The 9,057-nt window shown below is 35.3% G+C and overlaps 1 long non-coding RNA gene across 1 annotated transcript in view; it reads left to right on the top strand.

Moving 5' to 3' along the window:
* The first annotated feature begins 887 nt into the window (after positions 1-887).
* LOC145720342 (uncharacterized) overlaps positions 888-9,057 on the top strand; it is a 12,553-nt gene continuing 4,383 nt past the window's right edge. Inside the window, exon 1 of the long non-coding RNA XR_014143260.1 lies at positions 888-1,065. This is a non-coding gene — a long non-coding RNA (uncharacterized LOC145720342). The remainder of the gene's footprint in view (positions 1,066-9,057) is intronic.

Below are 9,057 nucleotides of genomic sequence, written 5' to 3'. Positions count from 1 at the left end.
CAATGTCTATCACCCAGCCACCCCATCCCTCCCACCCCCCACCACTCCTGCAACCCTCAATTAGTTTCCTGAGATTAAGAATTCCTCATATCAGTGAGATCATATGATACATGTCTTTCTCTGATTGACTTATTTCGCTTAGCATAGTACCCTCTAGTTCCATCCACGTCGTTGCAAATGGCAAGATTTGGGGTTTTTTGATACCTTTTAATTGCTCTGATGTAGATGGATATGAACAACATGAAATAGTTTTCTTTTCCTTTAAGAAAAGTATTTAAATACAAGAGAAATAAAGAATGCAAGAAAAGGCTTCAGAGGATTTATACATTACTTTTGCCCTTTTTAGTTAATTAAGTGACCTCAATAAAAAGCAAAGCATCCATTTCAAAATTTCAGAACCTCTGCACAGTAGATTATATCTGAAAATCAAAATCCAAATGGTCATATCAGCTATCAGGGGAGGGACAATTTCATGTGTAGATTCATTTAGTTTTTTGTTTCATTTATTTCATTCATTAGCTTTTTGCCTCTCTACTACTTACTGCTTAATTTTTTAGTTCTAATAGAGAGAGAGAGATTGAGAAACTGAGGGAGAGGGAGAGAGATGACATATTGAGCTATTGGCTAATATTAAGTTCATTGATCATCCTTTTTTGTTTTGTTTTCTCTCCTGCTTGACAGACTATAAAATCAATTGTTTTAGAATTGAAGATCTCTATTACAATCATAGGTAAAAACAAGGGGTTATACCTAAAAATAAAAGATAGGAAAAGGATTTCTTTACTGTTTAGTTATAAAGTAGAAAAGCAGGTATCTTGCAAGCCATGTCTCACTGATGTGTCTAAAAATAGGGATTTCAAGAGGTCCTGCCTGTGCTGCTGCTGAGTCACAAGTTCTGCCCAGAGAAGCAACCAGCTGTGGAAAATTCTAGGTTTGCCAAGGAAAAAACCTGTCCCTAGGTCTATGAAGATGTGGAGTCTGCATGAAGAAACCTTGCTAAAACCCAAGGAGATTAAAGAGGAAGATGGGATTGAAGAACTGAATAGGGACATAAAGCATGGAAAGGTATGGCATATAACAAACTGTGCAAAATCTGGTTCAATAAATCGTCCATGAGCTCAACATTCTTGGGCATCTTCATCTTACGGGCCTTTGTTTATTTTTTAAAGATCTGAGTCAATAAGGATGGATGTTGCTTTATTACTACATGATCAGCGTTGTCGTATTTATGTTGCCTTCTGTGTCTACAATGTTTTGTAAATAAGTACTCACTCAATATTTGTTTAGTTTAATTTAATTTAATTATAGATAGAATCTCCCAGTAGCCATGGATAAAACCAGGAAAATAAATTATTTCCTTGTCTTTTTTACTTTAACATTGACACGTTTTAGGGGAGCAGGTTTACTTAAATAGCAAAACATTGATTTAACCACTCACTTAAATATAAAAATATAAGTAAACCTTTCCAAATACATTGTTTTAAAGTTTCTTATATTTTTTTTTGCTTAGTTAATTTTGGTGTTTAACTAATTTTGTTGTTAGGCTAAATTTGACTGATATTGATATACTACTATTTATATATCAAGAAGGAAAATTTAGTTCTAGATAAAATTTTATCAGCTTTAAAGATAATGATTCTGAAACCATTACTTGTTTGCTCAGAAACAAAGAATAGTCTTCCTTATTATATGGGATATCTAAGAATAAAGAGATATTAGATGCTAACTTCAATGTCTCTGGCTATGTTATTTAAGAAAAAGACAATTTCATAGAGCTGTATCATAAAAGTGAATCCTGGCAGTATGGAAATAGTTAGCATGATCCTTCTGTTGGGCAACTTAAACTATATGATTGATGTATTGTGTCATTTTTTGAAGTTTTTTTTAATGTTTTATTTTGGGGGGTTGATGACAAAATAGTTGTTACTATACCTGAAACACAAAACACTGCTCTCCCACAAACATACAAATGTTGTTGATATGCCTCAATTTCATTCATATTCCTCTTTTACTATAACTTAGCCCAATTCACAAAATGCCATAACTAGACTATTTTATTAAAATACAGTAATATGAAGAACCTAATATAAAAGTAAACACAATGCAAAAATTAAAGTTGCTGATACAATTTTTCTTTTTGCAAAGCGTGACTCTCACTTATGACATAATTATGTGCCAAAGGCTTAAATAATATACATATACTGACTATTCTTGAGAAACCTATTACATTTCATTATCCAGAAAGGGGAGCATTGACTTAGAAGAATGTTTCATTTGGTTTACATTTTGTCCTTGGGTCACACTTTCACCATCCCCCATTTCCAAGAATGTTAACTGCTTAAAGCACCTCATTGTTTTGTTCCTAATAAGTAAAATATTCTCTATTGAATCTAAAGTTGATTGATTTCAGCAGAGGGTAGTGACATAAGAATATATAATCTTTTTTGGCATAAAAACTGGGCCTTTATTTGTTTTTTCTGTCTCTTGTCTACCTAATTAGAAGAAGCCAATTGATACATTATGCACCCTCTCATACCCTCAGGATTATGTGCATAATTTCCTCCTCCTGGCTGGGAAGCAGAAAACAGTTTTGTTTCTAAGAAAAAGATCTCCCTAACCAGGGTAAAGAGAAACAGAGACAAAGAGACTATTTTTGTGTATTTTGATATATATATTCTATTTCTTTTTTCTTTCAATTACATTTTCCAATAAAGGGCTAATTTGAGAGCAGGAAGGAAAAGATGATGGATCAGGAACTGAGCTAAAGGAGCAGACATAGCACAGGGCAGCTACCTGAAAGATTCTGTTTTGAGTGCCTCAGATACATACCCGATGGGTGGCAGTGCTAATGTTCAGGAGTACAGAAACTTCATATTGCCACATAGCATGCCCTCCCCAGTTGGCTGCTCTCAAACCAACAGCAGTAGAAAAGATATTAGATCTACATTACCAAACTTCCTTCTCTCTGCTTCTAATTATCCATGAAGTCACTTTCCAGCAACACATCTCAAGGTATCTAAAAGAGCAAAGCCTACACCCTGTTCCAAATATTGATATCTGAAAAATGTGGCTGTTGTTTGAGCCGTATGTGGAAAATGGAATCCATTTGTGCTACCATGCCATGATTAATAACATCAAGATGCACTGTCTGAAGAAGCTATAGTTATAACTGAATATGAGGACTACAGCCAACTGGTCGGTGACAAGCTGTCCTAATCAACTAAATTCTCTTATATAGCTTGAATGTTGGATGCACACAGATAAGGTGGTTCATTTAAACTCATGTCATATCTCAAATGACTGAGCTCTATTCCTGGCTCTCTACCTGGTTTGCTTTGCATCTCAGACTTGGATCTGATCTGATTACATTGCCCATATTGCTCAGAAGGAGATGACATCCAAATAGTTGGGTCTTTAAAGCCAGTAGTGGCAGGCCAAGTCTTTATCAAGATAGCATCTCATTCTGACTCTTCTGCTCCCCACTTCCCAATTTAGAAGCTCTTGTGATTACACTGAGCCCACCTGAATTGTCCAGAATAAACTCATTTTTTTTAAAGATTTTATTTATTTATTTGACAGAGAGGCACAGTGAGAGAGGGAACGCAAGCAGGGGGAGTGAGAGAGGGAGAAGCAGGCTTCCCACAGAGCAGGGAGCCCGATGCGAGGCTCGATCCCAGGACCCTGGGATCATGACCTGAGCCGAAGGCAGACGCTTAATGACAGAGCCACCCAGGTGCCCCCAGAATAAACTCATTTTAAGGTAGCTGATCAGCAACCTTAATTTCATCTGTAAAATTAATTCCTTTTTGTCATATAATATAACACATTCATAGGTTCTAGGGATTAAGATGTTAACATCTTGGGGAACATCATTCTGCTTACCATTCTCTTATACCATCAAAGGCTATTTATAAGAATTGAGATAACATTTCAGATTCATAAAATAAGTTGTCACTTGTATGGTACACAGATGACCAACTCCAATCATGCAAAATATCTGGTAACTCCAGACAGTAAGACTAATTCTAGACCTAACCATACTATTGTAGATGTGACTTCTAACAATTGCTACACATGGTGCCTCTAGGATTAGATGAAGTTTGAACTTCAGGGAGACAGCCTACTGGTTTATAATTGGAGAGAGTGGAAAGTCAGGGAATGAAACATCCTCAATATAATAAATAAAAAATATCCCAGCTACCAATTTCATTTCTGTTATCTATTTTTTCTTTTGAAGAATTTCCAGGATTAAAATAATCACCTCTTACTTCTAAGACTTAAAAATGGTTCTTGTAATAAACTGTTCAAAACACTGAATGATTGAGCTTAAATTATATAGGATTTCTAACTTTTTAAATCTTAAAAGTGACTTTTGCTGCAGAGTGCCCTGAAACAATGAACCACTGAGCTTAAAAGATTTATAGTCAGGTTTGCTGCGTGATGTTACATCTGTTATATTCCATCATCAGTTACAGAAACCAAAAGAAATAGACACTGTTAACCTCCTTCTTAACTTCTCAGCTGTAAAAAAATATAATGATAATTGGAGCCTAGAATTTCTCTTGTTTCCTGGAACATTTGAGTGTGTTTCAGTTTCTTTGCTATAAGGCTGTAGGGTACCAGGTTTTCTTGCCAAGTTGTTTACACACAGACACAACGCACACACACATACACACACACACAGCTTGCTTGATATTTACCTTTCTTTGACACATTAGGTTATAATAATGAATGTAGATATCCATAAAATGTGGTTAATAATCTTCTATTCTTTTAAGATAGCCAGAGTTCAGTTTTCCTCCAAGAAAATATAAAGCAACTTCAAAAAATTTATTTATTTAGTGAATCATTGAAGATATATTGCATATATCCAGAAGGTTTAAATAAGACAAAGAAGAAATATTTATTTTTTGAGTGTTCAGACAATAGTGTATAGTTTTGCTCAACATAAATATGATTGTCAAGAGCTATTCCTCATACTTCACACCCACAGTCTGTCTAGTCTTATCCACATGGCATCTCTCAGGGTCTTCATCCGCAATCCCTGTTGTTTAACTTGAAATTAACACTCATTTCAGAAGATTTTTAAGTAAATCAAAATGCTTTGAGTTTATCTTTTCTGAAATTACTGAAATGTCAGAAAACAGGTCAACACTAGGATGGGGGTTTGAACACAATAAAGGGCAGGATTTTGGCATGAAGCCCTAGTCCGGTCTCCACCCAGGACAGGGGTCTGATTTATCACTGACAACAGTACCCTCAGAACTTCCTCTGAAAGTTCTTAAATAATCCCCATGTTACTGAATATAATAACTGTTTGAATAAAAAGGGCATGTATGAATATGTAAGATTGCCCCTTGTGATTGGCAGTTCAGATGCTCATGACTGAACAAATGCATATCCTTGCTTTCTTATTGGTTTGCCTTTCCCTTTGGGCTCATTCCATTCCTTTTAGAGATATAACTCAGAATCCAAATGATCCTGACTACTACTTGATCTAAAATGGAAGACGTTAGCAAATACAGAAGGAGACTGAGACGTGAGCCAGAGCAGTGATTCTAAAGAGAACGTTATCTTCTTTTAGAAAATGTTTTTGAATGTTTGGGGGAATATTTTGTGTCACAATAATCAACAGATGATTCTTTTTGCATTTTGGGGGGTCAGGAATGTTAGGAAATCTACAATGTACTGAGCAGCAAATAATGTATTTTCCTATATCCTGTATAGGTATTTTATACACATTGTAATCCCCATAAAAACTTGAAAGGTAAGTATTATTAACTCTATTTACAGTTTGATAAACTGAGACTCAAAGGGGATAGATGAGCCTTCCAAAATTCAAACCGAGGTTACTCTGATCTCCCATGTGACGTACTCTAGTGCTTCCACTCTGTCACACTGCCTGTTTTCAGGCACAAATTCTACCTATTCTTTCTAAAATCACCTCTTCATTTTCACTTATTTTACATAAGAACTTTTGTGTTTGTTTTTACCAATATAGATGGCTACCACTGACATATTATCCTCCCATCTTTTTGTAATTAATTGGGCCACATACAGATACAAACTTCTATTTTTATACTTGTATAATAAATCCATAAATAATTGATGCAAAAAACTGCTATAAAATGGGAGCTAAATTAACAAATTCTAGTTTTCCAAATGTACTACTAATGATTTACCATACAGTAGACAGGGCACTAACAAAATATTCACATGGATTTCTGCCTTCATTTTCTGGAGCACTAAAATTTTATCATTTCATCTCCTAAACCTTTAGAGGGTTATCCTCTAAGCAGAAATATTCTACAACATTTAAAATATATATAATTTTACCTTCAGGACCATTTATATCTACCATAAATGCATACCTTCTTCCAATATTTTTATGCTAAAATATAACTTAATTTCCATCTTTTCTCTTACAATTCAAAATTCTGGATATTTCCTGTAACATGATATGGTTCTGATAAATATAATTTTTTTTCACATTATAAAATTTAGGCTTCTCAAATACATCAATGGATATAACTTAAAATATTTCAATTTTCTTCCCTTTTGAAAATGATCTAGTATCAAAACTTAGATTTTCATAGTATTTTTTAGGCTGATGTAGTTTGACACGATCCCTGAATTGCATGAGTACTTTTTTTAGTAGAGAGAGAGAGAGAGCACACAGAGTTAGAGAAGAAGGTAAGTAAGTGCCAACTACTGCAGTACTCCAGGCTTTCCCCTCACTTGCTTCTAAGAACATTCATCTCTTCCCTCCTTTCCATCCTTCTTCTCTCCCTCCCTCTCTCCTTTCCTCTTTTCCTCCCTCCCTTCTCTTTTTTGGCCCTATTTGATGAGCAGCAATAAAGATGGATGTCTAATGATGATGGCACTCTGGGAGTCATGGCCAGGGAGAAAAACAAATTAATATCTACCCGTGTGCATGAAAATTCCCAGTTGATTTTCTTCTTTGAATCTTCTTCCTGATCTTATGGCAATTTTATTTGCTCTGCTGGTGACAAGTCAGTGCCATTTCCGCTGGCAGCACTGTAAATGATATTTATGCTTGCTCATGAATGTTTGGCAGTGACCTTCATGCCTAGAACATTTTCATTTTCTCCCAAATTTTGTTTGTGATTAAAGAACTCCCTAAATCTACATCACCTGCATCTGATGCTATTTGACAATTTGTTTCCAAATTTACCTACTTGTATTGTCCTACTTCATGCAGCTTGGGAGCTGAAAGAATGTTTCTTTTCTTTCTGATATGAATATAAACCATAAAATCTAAATGCTGGCTAGTGTGGAATGCCAAAGAACAATAGTTCTGTGCTTAGTAATTCCATCCCCATATGGAGATTCACTCATCCTTGGTTTTATTTCTGCCTTTAGATTGACTTCTAAACAATCTACAGAACCTTCGTTAAAAGCTCATTTACTCTTTTTTTAAAATGCAGAAATAATAAATACTTGAACAAGTAATCTACTTTGCTGCAGTTTAGTGTAATATACAGTGTTTCATGCATTGCATGATTTTTCAATCGTGATTAGTTTTTCTTCTCACAGAGCGCTATTTAATTTCCTAGAGTGAAACACTGAACATTCCATATAAGTATCTTCAGAAAGACTAAGGAGCACATCCATAGAGTAGGTAAGAATATGTCTTCTTCTTCACACATTCATGTTGCCACGATGCACCTACTGTGCAAAGCCAATGTACCTACTGTGAGAGAATGTGGAGATGGAGAGCAGATAGGAGCAAAAGGGTCAGAGTAGAGCCCTGCTAATAACCTTACTCTTATTCATCTCTCCCAGTACCTAAGACATGAATGATAGCAGCCAGCATTTGCTGAATGATTACAATGTGCTGTGTATCATGGTAAGACTTTTGTATATGCTAACCATTTATTCTCCACAGTAATCCTAAGAAGCTAGTATTTTATCTGAACTTTATGATTAATAAAATCAGTATAAGTTCACATAAACTGCTTTCCAAGGTTTTCTAGATTCTAAATATCTGACTTTAAATCAATACTCAGTTCAGTTTGATTCCAAAGCCTATGTTTTAAGTAGGCTACACTGGCTCAACTTCACACAACCATGTCTCCATATTTAGTGCTCAGATGTTATCTTTCAAGCAATAGGAAAATTCCTCTTCAGACCCAAGTAGAATTTGGGAATCCCTAAATGAAATAGTCAATGACTCACATTAGGCCCATGTCTCTGCTAGTCATAGTTCTAATGCCAAGGTTATTTTCTGGTCCTTTATAACCCAGCACTAAAAACAAAGTCATGCATACCATTTTCATGATGTGAATTTGGAGCTCATTTCCAGAACATAGCATCTTGTCCGGCACTTTCTAGAACTACATATATTGCAGTATTATTCCTATCCTTCAGTTCCCAGGTCTGGTCTTCCTATACAATGCCAGATTCTTTTGAATCCACGAGAGCATCTTTCTGGGGCGCTGCCTTACTCTGGCCTTCTGACTCCCCTGAGTCCTCTTGCTTGCCTATATTTCTTCTTATCATTTATAATGCAGTCCTCTTAAACTTACTTCAACAAACAAATGGATCTTTCAAATTCCTAGAGACTTAGCCCTTCCAATGGGGCCTATTTCTAATATTTGCTTAAGTTTTCACAAATTTTTATTCTTTATATTCCAAAAAAACTAGATAGGTATTGAGGATATAATGGGAAATAAGATAACAAACAACTGTTCCCTTGTGAAAATAAAGGTCTAGTTGAGGGAGCAAAACAGAACAAAGAAAATGAGAAACTTAGAAATTAGCAAAAGTGCTATTAAAACAAAATGGGTGTCCTGATAGGGAAAGTATGAGTTAGATGAGTATTGATTAAATAGTGTGGTTAGGAAAGTCCTTTCTGAGGAAGTGGAATTTAAACTGAAACACAAAAATATATCTGCAATATATGTAAGGAGTACAGGAAAGATTATTACAAAAAGAAGAATCTGTGTGCACAGAAATACTTGGGTAGGAATGAACTCAGCATGTTCAAGGAGCTGAAAAGAGGCTGGTGTGGTGCGGTGGTAAGTAGAATTAGAT

The sequence above is a fragment of the Leptonychotes weddellii genome, chromosome 2, assembly GCF_054177405.1.
Source record: "Leptonychotes weddellii isolate Sample4059 chromosome 2, ASM5417740v2, whole genome shotgun sequence".
NCBI classification, from domain to species: Eukaryota; Metazoa; Chordata; class Mammalia; order Carnivora; family Phocidae; genus Leptonychotes; species Leptonychotes weddellii.
Note: the sequence above shows the minus strand (reverse complement) of the source record. Positions and strands in the feature narration are given on the sequence as shown.